This window comes from Panthera tigris, chromosome D4 (assembly GCF_018350195.1).
Source record: "Panthera tigris isolate Pti1 chromosome D4, P.tigris_Pti1_mat1.1, whole genome shotgun sequence".
In the NCBI taxonomy this organism is placed as follows: Eukaryota; Metazoa; Chordata; class Mammalia; order Carnivora; family Felidae; genus Panthera; species Panthera tigris.
Window position 1 is genome coordinate 14,715,742 of NC_056672.1, and position 20,195 is coordinate 14,735,936.

Below are 20,195 nucleotides of genomic sequence, written 5' to 3' on the forward strand. Positions count from 1 at the left end.
AATTTTCTATAAAAGTGGGACTAGGGGATGTCCCCACTCTCAACTTTACTAGAGATTGACAAGTGGCTTTCCAGAGTGATACCAGCTTATGTTCCCACAAGCAATTTGTACACCCTTTTGATTCCTTTCGTACTTTGCCAATGCGTGCTTTTTTTTAGATGAGAAATTGGAGGTTATGAAATAGTATCTGTGACGGTTAATTTTAATGTGTCAACTTCACTGGGCCATAGGGTGCCCAGTTATTTGGTTAAAGGTTATTCTGAGCGTGTCTGTGAAAGTGTTTCTGGATGATATTAACATTTGAACTGGTAGCAAATTGCTTCCCCCAGTGGGGGTGGGCCACATCCAATCCACTGAAGAAAGAGTAAGGGAGAATTCTCTCTTCAGCCTGTTTTTGAGTGGTAACATGGGTCTTCTCTAGCCTACACAATAGGACCTGGCCTAGAACTTACACCATTGGCTCTCCTGGTTCTCATGCCTTCTGACTCAAACTGGAACTGACTTTTAGCTTTTCTGGGTCTCTAGCCTGCTGACTACAACACTTCGGACTTCTTTGCCTCCACAATTGCATGAGCCAATTTCATAAAATATATTTATACCTATGTCTATCTACATATCTCTCATTGGCTCTGTTTCTCTGGAGAATCCAGACTATTAGAGCACCTCGTTCTTGTTGAAATAGACATTCCCTCTTTACAACTAGTAAGGTTGAACATTTTTCTTCACAAATTTATTAGCAATTTGGATTTTCCATCATGGATTTTCTGTTCATATTTTTTACCCACTTTGTAGGTGTCTAGTCATAGCCCATCCAACTGTGCTTTCCGTCAGATACTTCACTTTCGGGACATCCAGTCCACCTTTGTACCCCTATACCCAGAATTTTAAATGTCATATCGGTTTAAATACAAGCTGCAGAAAAGGAAGGCTAATTCAGAATAAATAAGCGTGGTGTAGGCAGATGGGCAGTGTGCCCTTCTGTAAATACGGGTTTTAGAATAAGAGGAGGTAGAATGAATGCACAACCTCGACATCTGCCACCCACGAATGTCCTCCTAGTACATGATGACATTGGCACGCCGTGCCAGCATTTCTACCCACCACGGGCACCCAGATTGAAGGACAAAGGGGATACTATTGCTAAGTCTTCTGTGTAGATGTTGGAAGAGAACATACCTGACTTTAAACCATCAAGGAAGCAGGTAATAGCTTCCCAAAGTGGCTGGGCTTTCACTCTTTTGTGTGGTTCACAATGATCCTAAATATTTCTCAGCAAAAATGTCACTCATTTCAACTCCCTTTAATTAGGATTTCTATTTCTGCAACATTTTGCTGGTATTTATTTCAAATGCTTACTTTTCAGACCTTCCTTATTTTTCTGTCTTTGGGTTTTTTTGGTTTTTTTCTTTTCTGGCTGTTTCAATGAGGCTGTAGTCATGCTCTGTGCTTCGCCTGGGTGTTCCTGGGAAACAAAGCAATTTTGAGATGACAGATTGGGGACCAGTTAGAGAACAGGAAGAGCTGTGAGCCGGGTCTCCTCCAGTACAGATGGTTAAGGAAAACAGGTAGGAGAGGGTGTTGAGAGATGTTCGTTTAATGGGGCGCCCAAGCTGCTAAGTGCTTCTGCGTGAGTGGCCATCCTGACTGACCCTTGACTCACAACCACCATGGCGGTAACAAAAATGGGGAGCAAATGTCTGCGTATTGCTGCAGAGGCTGAGGTCCTTCAGACTGCTCTCCAGTTGAGAATTTCCCTTCACCACAGTCTCGATCAACCTAGATTTAGTTGATGACCCATTTGCAAGGAATGTTCCCTTTTAGTTTTTAAATTTTTTTTAATGCTTATTTATTTTGAGAGAGAGAGAGAGAGCTAGAGAGCGAGCATGGGAGGAGCGGAGAGAGAGGGAGACAGAATCCCAAGCAGGCTCCGTGCGATCAGCACAGAGCCTGATGCGGGGCTCGAACCCACCAACCGTGAGATCATGAACTGAAATCAAGAGTTGGGCACTTAACCGACTGAGCCACCCAGGTGCCCCGGGAATGTTTCCATTGAACAAGAAGAAAACAAAACAAAACAAAACAAAAACCTTGGAGAGTATCACTCTTTTCTCCAATAAAGAGAAATCAGTTATGAAACTCGACTGGAAACCTTACCCCTTCACAGGTAGATTGTAAAAGGTCACCTGCTAACCAGAAGAAGCCTGGCCTGGTATACCGTGCCAAGTTAGTCCAAGGTGGAAAATGGTTATCTCCTTGTCACTTTCTGTACCCAGCCTTGCTCTGCAATAGAGGTCATGAGAAGTATGATGAAGGCCAAAGGTAAACCTTTAGAAGTCAACTCCTCCGAGAAGTGTCCTTCGACCATTTACCCCTTCTACTGTCCCTAGGTAGACTCCCACATCTCCCTGTGTGTTAGGGTTTTCTGGAAAAACAAAACCAATGGGATATGTTGAGATATAGTAAGAGGAGATTTATTATGAGAATTGGCTCAAGCAATTATGGAGGCCCAAATTCCCACAGTCTGCTGTCTGCAAACTGGCGAAGCGAGACACGAGTGGTCTAATTCGGTCAGAGTCTAAAGGCCTGAGAACCAGGGCTGCTGACGTCTGAGGGCAGAAGATGGATATTTCAGCTCAAACAGAGGAAGCAACTTCACCCTGTTTCTGCTTTTTGTTCTACGGAGATGCTCCACAGGTTGACTAACGCCCACCTGCATTGGCAGGGGCAACGTCTTTCCCCATTCTACCGATGCAAATGCCAGTTCCTCCCAGAAATACCTTCACAGCGCACCCAGAAATAATGTTTTATCATCCAGTCGGGAATTTCTTGGCCCAGCCAAGTTGCCACAGAAGATGAACCCTCACATGTGTTCACTTCCCGTGGCCAGAATTCCTCCCTCATTGAAACCGCTTGCTTCTCTGTCTCCACTGTAGAGCTTAGACTCCTACAAAGACAGGAACAGTGCTGCTTGGGCCCTCCAATCTAGCACAGGGCCCCCAGGTACTTGTGGAATGATTTCAGTGGCTGGGGTTGGAGGTGGTGAAAGGAACACTGCCTCGAGGCTCTTACACTTCCTTTGGCCAGGCTTTCCCTCCCAGCCCCCACCCTGACCTCCCTTTCACCTCCATGTCTCTGCTTAGAAGGAGATGCATAATAATACACTTATACAATGGGCTATATGTATTGTCTGGCTTACATTATTATTCCACAAGAGCAGATGAGGTTTAAAAACCAAATACCATGCTCTTAAATTTGCAAATCTTTGGAACAAGAATTGGGAACAATGACAACATTCTGAGCTTCCCAGAAGGTAACAACTATGGGGATTTTTGTGGACATCTGAGAGGAGCCCATGCACAGATGGTTTGTCTTTTATTGGCCCATTCTGGCCCAGAAGGCAACACTAACTGAAACAAAGGAGCCTTATATTAGAAGGGTGTGGGGGTCACAGCAGCCTTCAGGGTGGCCCTTGTCCTTGCTCTGGTCTCTCTCTGGGCCTGTCCTGTATTGTTCATCTTGTTACTTCACAATCCAGGCTTGTGACATTTTTCGTCTCTGGCGTGGAAACGACAGAACTATAAAACATTCGTTTCTGATTGGTATCTCTGAGTCAGGCAAGGGGGCGGGAGTGATTAAAACCGGACTGGTGCATATCTTCCCATGAGCTAAACCAGAGTTTGGAAGTACAGAAAGAACTTGCGAGGGGAAGGGACCCAGGAAAATGTTTTCGGTGGTCAAGTCTGCGAAAGTAAGACAGATTTCCTTTGTGCCTCAAGGGGTACCACCCCTTGAACAGAAGCCCTGTGGCAGAATGTCCGTTAAGATGTCAAAGCAAGCTAAATTAAATCACTTCTAGAAAGCATCTTAGAACCAGAAAAAAGAGACGTCCAGCTTCATAGATCAAAGGCCGTGATTGTTCTGACAACTACCGTAGTTGGCCAAGAGGGTAAAAAGACACTGAAACTCTGAGGAGCCCCCGTAAATATCTTGAATAATTTGAACTTGTGTGCTGAATGGGTCATCTTTCCTCTCTCTTCTTTTTAAAAAATGTTTATTGTGTGTGTGTGTGTGTGTGTGTGTGTGTGTGTGTGAGAGAGAGAGAGAGAGAGAGAGAGAACTCATGCGCGCAAGGGAGGGGCAGAGAAAGAGGGAGAGAGAATCCCAAGCAGGTACCACACACTCAGCAAAGAGCAGTACGCACGGTTGGAAACCATGAGCTATGAGATCATGACCTGAGCCAAAATCTGGATGCTTAATCGACTGAGCCATCCAGGTGCCCCTCTTTTTTCTCTTTTTTCTCTTTTTTCTCCTCCTCCTCTCCCTTCCTTCTCTTTCCCCCCTTTCCTCTCTGCCCTCTTTCTCTAGACCCTTTTCCTTCTGTTCTTCCCCTTCCCTCCTGTCTTCTTTGATCTTCCCTTCTTCTTCGCCTTCAAGTGCTTAGCGCCCTTTTGTGTCAACAAACGCGTACATAGGGTTCTCCTGCTTGGGCCAATTACTGGGCTAAGAGCCTGGGTGTCAAGATGAATCGGTTCTGTTTCCTGTCCGGCATCAGGGATCACTCTGCCGGCATCAGGGATCGCTCTGCCAGCTTCTTCCTGTATCTCCGGTCGCTACCTCCTGGAACACACTGTTTACCACCCGAGGGGAGTCACATTTGGATTAATTGCTTTAAACTTCTTTAATGGCTCAGGCAGTTGATAGGAAAAATTGCGCCACTGATTTGGAAACTCCCACTTCAGCAGGTTGCTGTTGTTTGGGCCCAAGGGGATGGGTGGAGCAAAGGAACAAGGGGCCAAAATCTCTCAGGGCTCTCGCCGTGATTGCACAAAAGAGAGAGGTGTCACTTAACACAGGTACCGGCCAGGACACCGTGTAATGCCTCCATTACTCGTCAGATCAAAAACAGTTCACCCTGTAACTAATACCTTAGTTTCTGTACCAGCCTGATTGAGATCAACTAACCTTTAGGCGAAGAGCCTGACTCCTCCTTGCTGAAGCTTTTGGCAAACTATTTTCAGCTTTGTGCAAGGGATTAGGTTAACTCTTGCAAAACTGGTTCACCAGGAACAATGACTCAGTGGATTGTTTTTTTTTTCTTTAGCATCCGGCATATTGTGTCTGAGCAGCTATAAATATATTTACGAGCTGAAATTCCAAGGAGGGGGCAATGTGAGCTTGCTGGGAAACAAGCCAAGTGAATCATGGGCCCTCACTCAGCCGGCCTACGGTGGGTGCATCTCCACGTCTTGCAATTTTATTTTCTGTCTCAAGGACTTTGGGTCATTTTCTCTTTAGCGCTAATGATTTCTCTCCACCCTGCTCCCGAGTGCGTGTGTGCGGTGCGGTGTGTTCCTATCTCCCCGAGGTGGTGGCGAACGCCATGCGGGGACGTCCCCGTTATTAAATGTACAATCTGCGTATGAACCGCTCCGGTGTCGAAAGCCACCGACAGAGAAGACGTGTTCTTGTCCCCCGTTTGCGGGCGGTGAATCTGAAAGCCCGGCGAAGTTTGCTTCCAAACAGGAAGTGAGTGTCTTGGAATCTGAACAGCTCTAAGTCTGGACAGTGCAGGTGGAAGCTTCAGATCTTGGCACCGAGGCTGGCAGAGGTGTGGTGACGACAGACATTGCCATCGGGAAGTGTTTCCTACTGCGTGTTCCCAGAAATTAGTGACAGGAGGGGGGAATGCTACAAAAAGTGCTTGTTGAAGTGAGGATTTCCGATAAGGGAGCTTTCTCAGAGTATTAGTTATGCTAATGTGCCTTGGGCCTAGTCAAGCTGAGTTACAATACGTGTCATTTTTCATATTTATCATTGAAGCCACATCACCCACAGCCTTCTCTAAGCCTAGCCTTCTGAGAAACACACTTTAGTGATGCCTGAGGACCTAGGAAAGGAGAACGAGTGAGGTATCCCAGAATAGAAAACCCCGGTCATAGTTCCTGTTGATGTCGGTTGGTGGATAAGTTTCCACTTTCCTCTATTGGAATTGGTCTGGGGAGAGTAGACCTGAGTTGGGGGCTGCTGTGTATGGACCTAGGGCTTCTGGAAATTTTCTAGTTCCTTTTCACTGCTTTGTCCTACCTTGTCCTCATTGAGAAAGCAGCATAGTCCATTCGATCACAGAACGGAGTCTTTCTCCAGGGTGAGGGGTTATCATCACGTGTATATTTCGGCATTATTTGTAATCTGTTCGCCTGACTTTTTTCAAGTTCAAGTCAACGTGGTCTCCTAAGCCCATACTCAGAGTCGTCCTTTTACAGCTCCCCTCTTTTCCCTGCAAGGTGCTTTCTCTGGTTTCCCCCAGGCTTCTTAGTGCCCTTGCGTTTACAATGCTGTCGTTCCAGTTCCCTGTGCCCCCAGCTTGGTCCCCGCTGTCTAGTACTCTGCCTTGGAAATATCAGACTTTCATTTCTGGATGTCACCGGGCTCAGTTCTGGCCAGCCTCAGAGTCACCCAGGCACCCTGCCAGCCCATTGACTCTACTCTGTCCTTTGATTGGAGGATGGGCCCAGAAATCTCTACCTCTAAGCGGCACCCCAGTTGATTCTGATGCCTGCCCGGGATTGAGAAACACTGCTCTGAGTTCTGGGCACGCGGCCCCTATCTTTTTTCCTGGAGCCCCGCCTGGGTCATGATTCCATTTCCTTACCTCTGCCTTCAGAGAGGCTGGAAATGGAAGTATTTCCATTCCTATTGTGTCTCAGGGGCTTTAAATGTGTTATTTCACTTATTTTATTTTTTATTGTTAAAAAAAATGGATTTATTTACTTTGGGGAGCGTGCAAGCAGGGGAGGGGCAGAGAGAGGGGGACAGAGGATCCGAAGTGGGCTCTGCGCTGACAGGAGAGAGCCCAATATGGGGCTCGAACTCACGAACCTTGAGATCTTGATCTGAGCCAAGGTCGGAGGCTCAACTGACTGAGCCACCCAGTTTCTCCATGTTATCTCATGTTATTTCACGACACACTTATGAAGTGCACGTCATTATCTTAATTTAAGGATGAGAAAACTAATATTCGGAGAGCCTGGGTAATTTTCCCCAAGGCCCACCACCAGGCAATGGCAGCACAGGGCTTCGGCCTCCAATCTTCCAGCATCCACAGTCTCGCTACTTAAAAAAGTGTGGTCCCCGGACCCACAGAATCAGCCTGACCTGGGTGGGACCTATCAGAAATGCAAACATTTGGGTGCCCTCTCAGACCTACTCATTCAGTTCCTTTGGGGAGGGGTCCAGAAACCTGGATTTTTATCAAGCCCTCCCAAACGAATCTGACGCACACTGAAGTCTAAGAAACACCAACCTAGGAAACTATGTATTTCCCCGCTATATGGTCTTGTCTCTTTTTCCTTCTTTTTTTGCTCAGGAGAATTGCCAGATTTCTTTCCCAGAAATCCCACTATCGGCAGTCCCCCTCATATCTTTCGCAAGCAGCGGTTTTATCAGGCATACCCTTCTCATTTCCTTAACAACATTCACTGTTTCTGAGCCAGAGTCCGGGGGTCCAACCTAGCTTCCGGTTTTGCCCGATTTTCCCTTAGTCTCTTAAATATTCCCTCGCACAGTTGAAGGCATTGAGGACATTGACTTCCAACCCTCTTTTATTTGCTATTATTCTTTTTTAACGTTTATTTATTTTTGAGAGAGCAGGGGAGGGAGAGAAAGAGAGGGGGACAGAGGATCCGAAGCAGGCTCCTTGCTGTTAGCAGCGAGGCTGATACGGGGTGAGAACTGAAGAACCACGGGATCATGACCTGAGCCAAAGTCTGACACTCAACGGCCTGAGCCACCCAGGTGCCCCCACCCCCCTTTTAAACTTGGGAGTGTACACATGGCGGGGGGGGGGGCATATACCATACACACACAAATACGCACACGCACATACAGAGTGAAGTTTGATTACACCAACAAACTTCTTCGCTAAGTTCTATACGCCACAGCTGGCAAATCCCTACCGCGTGGTCTGCTCCAAGCTTGGATTCGCAGATAAAGGATTGCAAACACCCAGTGGCCTTGGAAAAAACGCTCCTGGAGGGTTGAGCTCTATCTCCTTAAAGTGAAGCAAAAGTGGGGAGAGTCTTGAGCATGGATCTGCTGATAACATGGCACCTCCTCAAAACTATAATCTCATTCAGCGTCGGATGATGTCTAAGACAAACCAGAAGCGCTCCCGTGCTACTCTGCCAGAACGTTCCGGGTGGCAAACACGTCTTGCGGACGCGGCCTCTCCCTATACGCGCGGAGGGAGGTACCAGGTGGCTCAGCGAAAGCCTGATCACCCTGTGCAACAGTTTGAATTTTGATGCCAGTCAGACTACCTTTGAAAAATGAATTTATTCCGGCATCTTTGGCCTCATAAATAATGCATAATGACTGGCGAAGGATTAGCACTTTGGGGTTCAAAATACCTAACGTTTCCTTGGTTGGCTGAGGTGTGACGGCTAAACAGAATAAGGGGAAATAGGTTGACGAGGAAATCTCAGGGGAGGGGTATTTATTTATCTATTTATTTACTTATTTTTTGGTTACATGCAGGTTTCCAGATGGTTTCTTCAATGCCATCTCTCACCAGAACATTCCATGAGTAAACATTAGGTTATACCCCTGGGCCATCTGTAATGGTCATGTTATTCTGTTCAGTGACATGCCCATGGGATTGTACCCTGGCCACAATGGGAGTTGGTATATTGAGATGCATTGAATCCATTTATAGCGTTCATTCTCCTTTTCTAAATGTATTCTCACTGGATGAGTGTTCCTAGCTGTGAGTACTCTTGGGTCAGCTTAATTACCAAAAAAAAAAAAAAAAAAAAAAGAATTATGGTTTCACCATAAAGTGACCTTGCAAGAAATATCGGTGCAGCTCAATGTCAAATTCTGCTTGGAGTTTCAAATATATTCTTGACATATTTTGCTTAGCAGTTTATTTGCCTTCTCATCGCGGCTGTTCTCCCTGAGTAATGGCACAGAACTCTGTAAATAGAAGCCAATAATGGGGAGTGACTCAAAAGTCTGGCTATTTTCATTAGTACACTATTTTGGGGTGAATAGTCCACATTTTACATTCTCATGCTCGCAGCACTGCACTTAAGTCTAAATTTTTTCCCCCCTTGGGTTCCAGAGAATATTTTGGAAATGATTGGCAGAAAATAGACTTAGCAAAACAGTGCTATCAATTTTCATGCCGAAGAGTTTAGAGGGAATGATGGCATCTTATACTTAACAATGAACATACAAGGATTTCTAAAAGTTGGCAAACTGTAAGAAAAACACATTTAGAAAATTGTGCTATGATTTAGTGTTCTGGCTCTACAGTTGATTCAGTTGTGTGTGTGTGTGTGTGTGTGTGTGTGTGTGTGTGTTTAATTTTTGTTTTTATTTTCCTCTAAATGTTTAAAATGAAATTTAAAGCACAGTTGATCTTGGCTTGGATAGGCAGACTGGATATTAACTGGGGATTTAGTTAATATCCAAGGACTGATCTACTTCTGACGGTGGGACCCACATAGCTCCCTTGGAAGTTTCCAGAGAGGCTGACTAGTCTTTTTAAATCCCTCTTCCTGCCTTCCTATTGGTCTCTACTTTCTTTAGATGCATGCTAATTTGCCACATAGAATTCTGATTTTCTGGAATTGTTTCCTCAATGTATATGGGGAAAACAAAATGTAATAAAAATCCTTGATTTCCAAATCTTGAGTGTTTCATATTAGACTTTTGGAGGAGAAATCATCTTTTTTTTTAAATTTTTTTAACGTTTATTTATTTTTGAGACAGAGAGAGACAGAGCATGAATGGGGGAGGGTCAGAGAGAGGGAGACACAGAATCTGAAACAGGCTCCAGGCTCTGAGCTGTCAGCACAGAGCCTGATGCGGGGCTCGAACTCACAGACCATGAGATCATGACCTGAGCTGAAGTCGGACGCTTAACCGACTGAGCCATCCAGGCGCCCCGAGGAGAAATCATCTTAATTTATTTCTATTTTAATAATCTCTATGGATGGCTCAATAATTGAATGTAAGCTATTTAATGCCCCTTTCTAATATCCTATTCATTAAACCCATTCTATGGGGTGCCTGGGTTAAGCTCAGGCTCAGTGGGTTCAGCATCCAACTTCGGTTCAGGTCATGGTCCCGTGGTTTGTGAATTTGAGCCCCATGTGGGGCTCTGTGCTGACAATTCAGAGCCTGGAGCCTGCTTTGGATTCTGTGACTCCCTCTCCTTCTGCACCCCCGCCCCCACTTGTGCTCTCTCTCCCTCAAAAATAAGAAAATAAGCTTTAAACCTCAAAAATATTGAGTCGGTGGTCTACGATTCCCCATTCAAAACTTCCATAAAGCAGAAAAATAAATATCCTCATTGTTATTACAAACAAACAGACAAAACCAATGACAACAACAAAATAATTTTACTCTTATTTCTGGGATGCTATATTGGCCCTTTGCATGGGTTTTATTTATTAGACATATTTTAATAATCTTTGTTACTTAAAGGTGGATGAAATAACTTCATTACTTTCACCTCTTTGGCTCTACCTCTTGCCATACAACCATTTGCAGTGTCAAAAACAAAGTATGCACCCCGAATTCCAACTAAAGTCAATTGTTTGACTACTCAGCATCCCTGATAGGATGGGAAGTCTTATACAAGAGATTCGTTTCAGAACGAAGTACCAGGAAAATTTTGCTTCCCTCCAGCAATGGTATGTTTTCTCCTCTTAGACAATAAGAACCATGCCATTGAACACATTTTCCTTTGTGCTTAGCTGCCAGGAAGCTCAGAGCCAAACATGTATAGCCCAATTTTTATGGCTATATAACATCCTATCACCCACATATCTGGGTTCCTCCTTTCTCCTTGATATTGATCTTCAATCCTGACTTTAGTTTATAAAATATGACATTATTTAAAAATTGTAGAACTATGTATAGTCTTTCTGAAATTATTACAGCATAAAGTAGGTTATATATAAACCAATAAGTCCATGATTTGAAAAACAATGCATTTTGGCAGGGAGATCACTTTGTGAATGGTCTTTCGGTTCCTAACCCGACCCGCTGCAGCCTATTTCATTTTAGGGCACATTTTGTGTGCATTTACCACGCGCCAGACAGATGTGCTCCTGGTAGGGAGGTTTACAAGTGTTAATGGGGCTCAGTGTCTCAAGGGAGGCTTGAGAAGACACAAATACAAATAATGCAAAACAAAACGAAATAGGTGTTCAGTAGCAAGAAAAACAACTTGATGTAGGGGTACAGGGGAAGGACCAATTCATGTTGCAAGAGCTTAACGGATAAAGAGGTTTTTCAAAGGCTAAGACTGAGGGTAATTCATTTCCAGCCAAAGAGGCTGCATGAAGAAAGCATCATGTTGCTACATTACGGTGAGAAACGACAAAGTGATGCTGCTGCAAAACATTGTTTTGTTTTGTCTTTCAGTTTATTTATTCATTTATTCGGGGACAGAGAGGATCCCAAGCAGGCTCTGTGTCGTCTGCAGAGCCCGAGACAGGACCGGATTCCATCTCCCTGACCACGGGATCATGACCTGAGGGGAAACCAAGAGTCAGATGCCTAATGGACTGAGCCACCCAGGTGCCCTGGTAGATCATTGTTAATAAGTAAGAGATTATTGTTAATATCTCTCCCCAAGCAAGACAGCTTTATCTAGAGGCGAGTAAACTTTTTTGAAAGGGACGTTTGGGAATGTAACTATACCAAACCTTATTACACGCATTTCAACTTAAAAATTATAGTTCTCCTTTTCTTTTCTTTAATACAGGTTTTTAAAGAACTGAAGGATAATTGACATACAGTATTGCGTTAGATCAGGTGTGCTACATAGTGATTTGACAATTACATACTTTATGAAATGCTCATCTTGTGAAGGATAGTTACTGTCACCATTCAAAGTTACTGCAATGTTACTGCGTATATTCCACGTGCTGTACTTTTCATCCTTGTGACTTATTTATTTTATAACTGGAAGTTTGTATCTCTTAATCCCCTTCACCTATTTTGCCCATCTCCCCAATCCCCCCCCCCCCCCCCCCCCCGCTGGCAACCACCAGTTCATTCTCTGTGTTTATGAGTCTGTTTCTGTTAGTTTGGTTGGTTGATTTTTTTTTTTTTAATTTTTTTTCAATGTTTATTTTTGAGAGACAGAGAGAGACAGAGTGTGAGTGAGGGGTTGGGGGAGAGAGTGGGAGACACAGAATCTGAAGCAGGCTTCAGGTTCTGAGCTGTCAGCACAGAGCCCGATGCAGGGCTCGAACCCACAAACCGTGAGATCATGACTTGAGCCAAAGTCGGATGCTTAACCGACTTAGCCACCCAGGCGCCTTAGCTGATTGTTTTAGTTTAGATTCCACATATAAGTAAAATCATATGGTATTTGCCTTTCCCTGCCTGACTGATTTCACTCAGCATAATACCCTCTAGGTCCATCCATGTTATCACAAATGGCAAGATCTCCCTCTCTTTTATGGCTGACTAATATTCGATTATATACATATACAATATTTTCTTAAAAAAATCATCAACACTTAGGTTGCTTCCATATCTTAGCTGTTGTAAATAGTGCTATAATAAACAGAGGAGTGCCTATATCTTTTTGAATTAGTGTTATTATTTCCTTTGGGGTAAACACCCAGAAATGGAATAACTGATCATAGGGTATTTCAATTTTTAATTTTTTGAGGAACCTCCATACTGTTTTCCACAGTGGCTGCACCAGTCTACATTCCCACCAACAGTGCACAAGTGTCCTTTTTTCTCCACATCCTTGCCATTTCTTATTTTATTTTATTTTATTTTATTTTATTTTTTTGCTGCTAGCCAATCTGACAGGTGTGAGGTGATATCTCATCGTAGTTTTGATTTACGTTTCCCTGATGGTGAGTGATGTAGAGCGTCTCTTCGTGGGTCTGGTGGCCATCTGGATGTCTTCTTGGGAAAAATGTGCTTTTTCTTTTCCTTGGTAGGAAAGTCTCACTGGGATTTCTCTAATGCCTCTCGGTCACGATTGGGGCTATTTCGGAATTGCCAGTCATAATGAAGAGAGGGAGTGAAAGAGGAAAGGAGAAGATGCCACAGGAAGAAAAGGGAAGGGAAAAAAGATGACCGGCATTGGCTGTGTTTTCCTAAGGCAAGGAGAGTGCATGAGGATATAGACCATGTGGAAGTGCTCCCAGCGAAGAGTTTCTCGGGATGAGGTCAGAGTGAAACAGAGAAGGGTGAAGCGAGTGTGGCATGGAAGGGTGTTACTGGGGGGATGATCAGGCCAGAGTGTTTTGCTGTCAGGCTAGAATGCGGTGGTGATCTGATGGGGAGCACGATTTGGTACAACGAAGCCATCAAGCGTGGTGATGTGTGTTGTGTAGACCTGGGGGGGGGGGTGTGTGGAGCCGCTGGGGACACAGGTGGCCAGGTGGGAGGAGTCACCGCGTACCCTGGGGCCTGCCTACATTGCTGTTGGATTTCCACTGCACCACCCTGAACTGTTTGACTTTGGGAGTTAATTTAAAACATCAAGAAGAACCGCCTGAGCAGAACCAGAGGGAAATTTCGTAAACAGCAAAGGCAGTGATTCCTACTGGCTGTGTGCTTTTGGAAACAATTTACACAAGGGCTGATTTCGACATGCACTAATATATACAGTCTAGCTGGCGTTTTATATGGAAACTTTAATAAAATGGTTCTAATTGGTGCTTAATTTACATAGATTAGAGAGTTCCACTGGTCCACATATGAGGGCTTAGGGATTTTGGGTCATTTAATGGAGATGCCAGTTTGATTTAGATAAATAACCAATTTTAGGGAATCCTGGCAAAGTTTGCCTCATACAAACAAGATGGTTTTTAAATTTGTTTTCTCTTTTTAAAGTTTCTACTTAAACAGTGATATCATTGCAAAGGCTTGGAGACAACTTAAATGTCCATCAATAAGAAACAGATTATATAAAGTATGTCTATCCATAAAATTAAATAGGCATCAGTAAAATGATGAGGCAGGCAATGATAAGACACACTACCTAAAAATGTATGTTTAAGCTCAGAAATAAGATGTAAAACAATGTGCAAACATTTGTTTACGAAACTTTGTGTTTTAAAAAAGAGAGGGGGTCCTATATATACATATCTCTGTGTATGCCTAGTGTTTCTCTGGAAGGCCACAGAAGAAACTAGTGACAGTGGTTGGCCTTGGGGAGGGAATATAGGGGATCGGGGGTATAAGAAGACTTAGATTTTCACTGTGTTTCTTTTCAAACTAGACAGTCTTGCCTTGAGTTTCTTTTGCTCTTGTCCAGTGGCATGAACTTCCCATCTCTTTCCACGAGAATCCCTGTTGTCAATATCAGGTAGGAAAGCTTTGATTTTCCAGTCCTAGCCTATGTGGATTTATCCCAGATTCCTCCACAGCCTGGGTCAATGCAGGGACTGGCCTTGGTGTGAAGCTGTTATTATTTTCTTTGTTGTTGTTGTTACAGCCTCTTCTTCATTTAAAAAAACATTTTTTTTTAACACTTATTTATTTTTTAGAGACAGAGAGAGACAGAGCATGAGCAGGGGAGGGGCAGAGAGAGAGAGAGAGACACAGAATCCAAAGCAGGCTCCAGCCTCCGAGGCATCAGCACAGAGCCTGACGCAGGGCTCGAACTCACGAACCACGAGATCACGACCTGAGCCAAAGCCGGACGCTTAACCGACGGAGCCACCCAGGAGCCCCTACAGGCTCTCCTTCAGACAGATGAATAAGAACTCCCTCCTTCTGTGCAGAGGTAGCATATAGAACGGAGTGCGATGGATCTCAGTCACCACTTATCCCTGTGGTTAGCTTAGGTACCGTTGTGCAGTCTGTATACTGCACAACCATTTGCGATGGTTCTAAACTGGGTCAGCTCGCTGGTGAATTTCAACCCCCTCCCTTGGCACATCGCTAACAGAAAGCTCAAGCTCTAGGTAGATCATTATACATGCCCTACTTTTCCACTTCTCCTTACAGTCTTCAGAGTGACCAAGTCCAAGGAACTAGGGTAAGGCACTCTGTGGCTAATGATAAGAGTGTCAGAGAGAAGTATCTACGAAAGACTTTCAAAGAATAAAGACAAGGCAATTCCCTCTGCATGATGGTGGTTGCACGTGGAGTAGCTTAGGTCAGTGGTTCTCACCTGGGTGCTTCTAAGAGAACTTTGGTAATGTCTGGAGACATTTTTGGTTTTCCCAGCCGGAGCGGTGGTGTTACTGGCATCCGGTGGATGGAGGCCAGGGATGCCGCTGACCACCCTTATGCAAAGGACAATACGCCCTGACAAAGAATCACCTAGCCCCCAGTGTCAGCAGCGCAGGCATTGAGAAATCTGGTCATATGCTGTGGCGACAAATAACTTGAAAAAATCCCAGGGGCCTCGTGCGACAAGTCCCTCGTCCCTCGTGCTCTATGTCCGCACGGGTTGGCATCGCAGTCCTGCCCAGCCACCTCCCATCAGAAAGTCTGACTGAGGAGACAGATTGATTGCCCAGTGGTCCCCTGGCATTACTGTGACGGGGAAGGGAAGCTGGTGGGTCGCACAGTAAATTTTCAAGCTTCTGTCCAGATCGGCCCCTGTCTTTTCCAATCGCATTCCCTTGGCCATACTCTAGCCTGTGGCCACGCCTAAATTCAATGCAGGCGGGAAACGTATTTCCGTCTCGTACCCAGAAGGAGGAGAGAGGGGGAATGATTGTGACCTGCCTTAATGACTACCACGCTGACGGTGACGGCGGTGTGAGCGTTCAAGGAAGGTTTCTGTTCTTGTTATCTATCACTGCTTGACATGCCGCCCCAAACTTAGGGGCCGAGGACAACAATCATCGAATTTGCTCACGAAGCTGCAATCTGGATGGGGCTGGATGGGAACAGCTCATCTCTACACCGTGTGGCATCTTCCGGGGCAGCGTGCACACGGGGGGCCAGAATCATCCGAAAGCCCGATCACTCGCATGTCTGGCAGCTGGTGCTGGCGGTGGACTAAGACCTCAGCTGTGACTGTCAGCTGGACCACCTACACATGGCCTCTACATGTGGCTGTTTGGCATCCTCGCAACACGGTGGCTGGGTTCCAAGGCAGAAAGTCAATGCCGCCAATTTCTTAAAGCCTGAGTCTGGAAACTGGCACCGTGTCACCACAACCGTCGAGGAGTTGCAGACCCCAAATATAAGGGGAAGGAATACAGACCACGACCCAGTAGGACGAAAGTCACAGAATCCAGGGGCCCTGTTGGAACGCTGCTTCCGAGGCCAGTGATGGGGCTGAAGAAATGGCAAGACTCCTTTAGCTGCGGTCTGGGGAGTGAACATTCTGGGCAAAGCAAATAGCATGAGCCCAGGCACATCAGAGCTGAATTTATTTCAGTTTTTCAGCGGGCCCCCGCTTCACAGCTACTCACTCTTAGTGCTGACATCAACCTCAGAAAAATGTCTTGACCCAGCTATACCATATATACTTAAAAACCTTGTGTTTCACGAATGTGAATTGCAATCTGGGTTTATTCTGATTTAATTGTCCGAAAGGAGACATCATTCATTTTCATGCAAATTAAATTATTAAAAAAAAAAAAAAAGACTACCCAAATTATCTGCTAAATGTCTGTTTCTGTAATAATAGTTGGGTGTACCTCAGTTGGGGATTTAGTATATTAGTGGCCTTTACTAAGCTTTGGATTCATTTTGCTTTGAACTTAATGGTTCAATTTGGACTTCAAAGCAGGCTGGACTTGACCGGAAGCACTTTCTTTGGGAATAAGATGTGCTGGGGTGGAGAGACGGCATAAAAGGGTCACAATGTATTTTGATTTTGGGAAGGACTACCGATATCCACGCGTGTTCCTGTCTTCCCGGAGTCAATCCTAACAGCATTGTTCAGAGAATCACAGAATTTTCTAGCCGAGAGCATCTTTCAAGGTCATCTAAGATGAACTTCCCAATTTTGCCTCTGAGGACACCGGGCCTGAAAGAGGCAAAGTGACCTGGAGCTTCAACTCACTCTCGTGCAGTGAGAGGAACGGCAGCTGATGCAAACGGAGGGGACCCTCCGATAAACCACAGGGAATCGAACGTCGCCCCCTGCGTTCACGCCGAGGGAGAAACAGCTTCTTCGCTTCGGCTGCACTGGCTTCTCCTGTGACCTCTGTGCTAGTCCTTGGCTGCATCTACTCCGCGTCCCCAGGCCTGGAACATTCCATCTGGCTTCTGATTAGGCACTGGCAGCTGCCTTTCTCCTCATCCTTTGTTCTCGCTCTTTTTAATCCAAGGGGGAGCTGCTCCACTGATAGCATTTGAATCCAGCTCATGAAAAATTCTATAACAAGTGTACTTAACAGTTTGATCTCTGGCTTCTCCCGCACATTTGCCCTTTATACCCTGAGAGCCATAAGCTTCATTTCCTTGGAGCAGATTGCAGTTTCAATAGGAAGGAAATAACTGTGTGCCTTTCAAGCTGAGTCCAGTTCTGACGGGGACCAAACAACGCTTAGTCCCGAGCAACTGTGGAAACTCAGGCCCCAGATCAGGTAGTGGAAATCTCTCTCCTGGAGCCCAGCTCGGAGGGTGTGATGCTAAAAATCCCTGATCTGGGTTCGAAACCCAGCCCCGCCATTTACTCGCTGTGTGATCTGAGCAAGGTGCTTAGACTGTGAAGACTCAGTTTCCCCTTAGGAAACACTAGGAAACACAGTTTCCCCTTAGGAAATTAGGAGAACACTAATCAGTACCCAACTCCAAGAGTTGTTCAATCATTCAACTAAATACATGTGAGTGTATCCTTGTATGTCCAACTCGTGCAGTTCGTTGAGTGAGAAAGATGAACGTGAATCAAATAATCACAGGTAAGGATAAAATTGAAAATAAACCAATCCACAGGCCTTAAGCTCCTAGATCAGGACTTTCTGGACAAAGAGGTATCTGTAGCCTCCGCACCACACTCTTTCCATGACAAAGAAGCTTGGGAAAGACTTCCCTGGGGGAGGGACGATGGAGCCAAGATTACAGAATGATTACCGGGAAGGTTATCAGGCGAAGGGTAGCACAGAGCGATTTAGGGCAGGAGAGCCTGCATTGGACAGAAGCTTTCCCGTAGAATACCTGGGACGGAGTGAGGCTTTGGATGCTGGGGTCAGATCCCTTACCTGCCTCTTAGGCCGTAGGAATGTGGGCTTGACCCGGGCTTGTTTTAGGTAATTGCAAGAACAGATCTGCAGTTTCAAAGATCAGTCTGGCTCTAGTGGCGCTTAATTCTTGGCCTTTAAAGTGAAGCTTCAGAATAATACCGCCCCCGCCCCCACCACCGAGATTCCCAGGTAGTGGGTTGCCAGTGGATCCCAGTAGATGACAGTGTATGCCAGGGTTGGGATTCACCCTGAGAGGAGGCTGTAGTCAAGGCGGGGAAGAAAAATTGCAGACCCACTAAAGCAGCCCAGAGGAGAAACGATGGAGCAGGTTCACAGCAGAGGCAGGGGGACTCTGGGTCTAGGGCACTGGTTCTCAAACTGTGCCGGACTTCCAACACACCCCCCCACCCGCCCCCCGCCCCCCTGCCGCACCTTGGAGGGCTGGTTAGAATGCAGATTTCTGGGCCTTTTGATTCAGGAGCTCTGGGGTGGGGTCTGGGAATTGGCCTTTCTGACAAGTTCCCTGGATATGCTAATGTTGCCGGTTTGGAGAATCACTGATCAGGAGAAAAGCTGTCAGATTTGGTAGATAAAATTAACAGGATTTGGTGGTAGATCGTGTACACAGCTAAGGGGAAAGGAGGACTCAGGAACTCCTTTCTGTTTTCCGAATTTTGCGATGGAATGTACTGCTCAGTCCCTCGCTGGTATTCAGGGAACAGGTGATCAGACCAGAGAGGACCAGGAATTCGGTGCTGCCTGTGTATTTGAATGTGCCTTTGAAAGAACTAAGTGGAGAGACATACATATGGAAATTGAAGGGAAGGGAAGTGATTCTTTGAAGATATAAATTGGGGGGTCATGTTGGGTATAAATGTTTATGGAAGCCTAGGACTTAGCCATGGGATAATTCGATTCTCTTCCTTTCTTTTGTTTTTCTCCTCAGTTTGAAAGTTCTGGCTTTCCTTTTTACTGGCCTTTCCAAAGTGCCATAATCCCTCCCAGCCTCCGTGCTTTCTTACCTGCTGTTCCTTCTGTTCGGGAGAAGGCTTCCTCTCCCCGCTTCCATAATTTAGCTCCTTTTCCTCCTTTGGATTCCACCTCTCAGGCTTGGTCCTGTGTGGCATTAAAGACCGGCTACCTTGGTTTCCTTCTATCGCATAAGTCAGAGTTGGGGGCTGTGTGTTTACCTGTGTGATCATTTGCTAAACAGCCATCTCTACCACTAGATTCCCAGAGACCACCGTTGCTACCCGAGGGCTTAGCTCCATACCTTACACTTAACGAAAACCCTCGGAGACCCTTGTTAAGTGTCCAGCAGGACAGTCACAGATGGCAGTTACTTAAGCCCTGGCGATTTCTCAGCAAAGAGGGAGAAGCGGTTGGTTTCCTGAAGATGTTTGTGTTCAGCGACGAGATGAAGTTTTGCAGGATTCTGGGTGTGTGACCCGGCAACTGCGCCATCTGGTGGACGCGAGTGATGCAACACTAAGATCCCACAGACCAGGCTCAGCGTTGCTCCAAGAGCGTTGCTCTGGGAGGAAAGACTCATTTCTTATACTTAAAAAGTAAGAGTAAGTAAATTTTATGGGAGGAAAGGTAGACTCTCTGAGAGACCTAGTTGGAGAAAAGTGGATATTTATTGAAAATAGTGTTGAGTTTTCAAAATAAAGAAGCATCGCCATGGAGAGGGGCTCATTGAAAGGACTCAGTGTGAAATAAGAAGTTATAGATCTCCACCCGAAGGCAGAATCACAAAAACAAAAACAAAACAAAACAAACAAACAAACAAACAAAACAGGAGCAGGCATATGGCCGGGCTTCTCAGACTGATTTGCATTTTGGAACTGGCCAGTCAGTGAGGATATCGCTCATCGCTAGCCATTTGGCTGGTAACCCCTGCAGGGTCAGGCGTGGGCATCGGTGCCTTTCTCCCCTGCTGCTCCGTCATTGGGGGTCTCCTCCTGCAAGGCACAAGGTGTCACTAACTGGTTATGGCAGTAACTGGGGCTGTGCGATATGACATGTGGGGGTCTGAGAGTGTACTCATGA

At 45.6% G+C, this 20,195-nt stretch overlaps 1 long non-coding RNA gene across 2 annotated transcripts; it reads right to left on the reverse strand.

Annotated features, from left to right (window-relative positions):
- Nucleotides 1–11,437: 11,437 nt before the first annotated feature.
- On the reverse strand, nucleotides 11,438–19,530 carry LOC122233233. Of its 2 annotated transcripts, none has more exons than XR_006210753.1 (3): nucleotides 19,417–19,530; nucleotides 19,166–19,259; nucleotides 11,438–11,545 (listed from the first exon to the last, which is right to left on the reverse strand). It is a non-coding gene; the product is annotated as an uncharacterized LOC122233233 (long non-coding RNA). The 2 variants fall into 2 exon arrangements; XR_006210752.1 differs by having other exon boundaries at nucleotides 19,166–19,296.
- Between the last annotated feature and the right edge of the window lie 665 nt (nucleotides 19,531–20,195).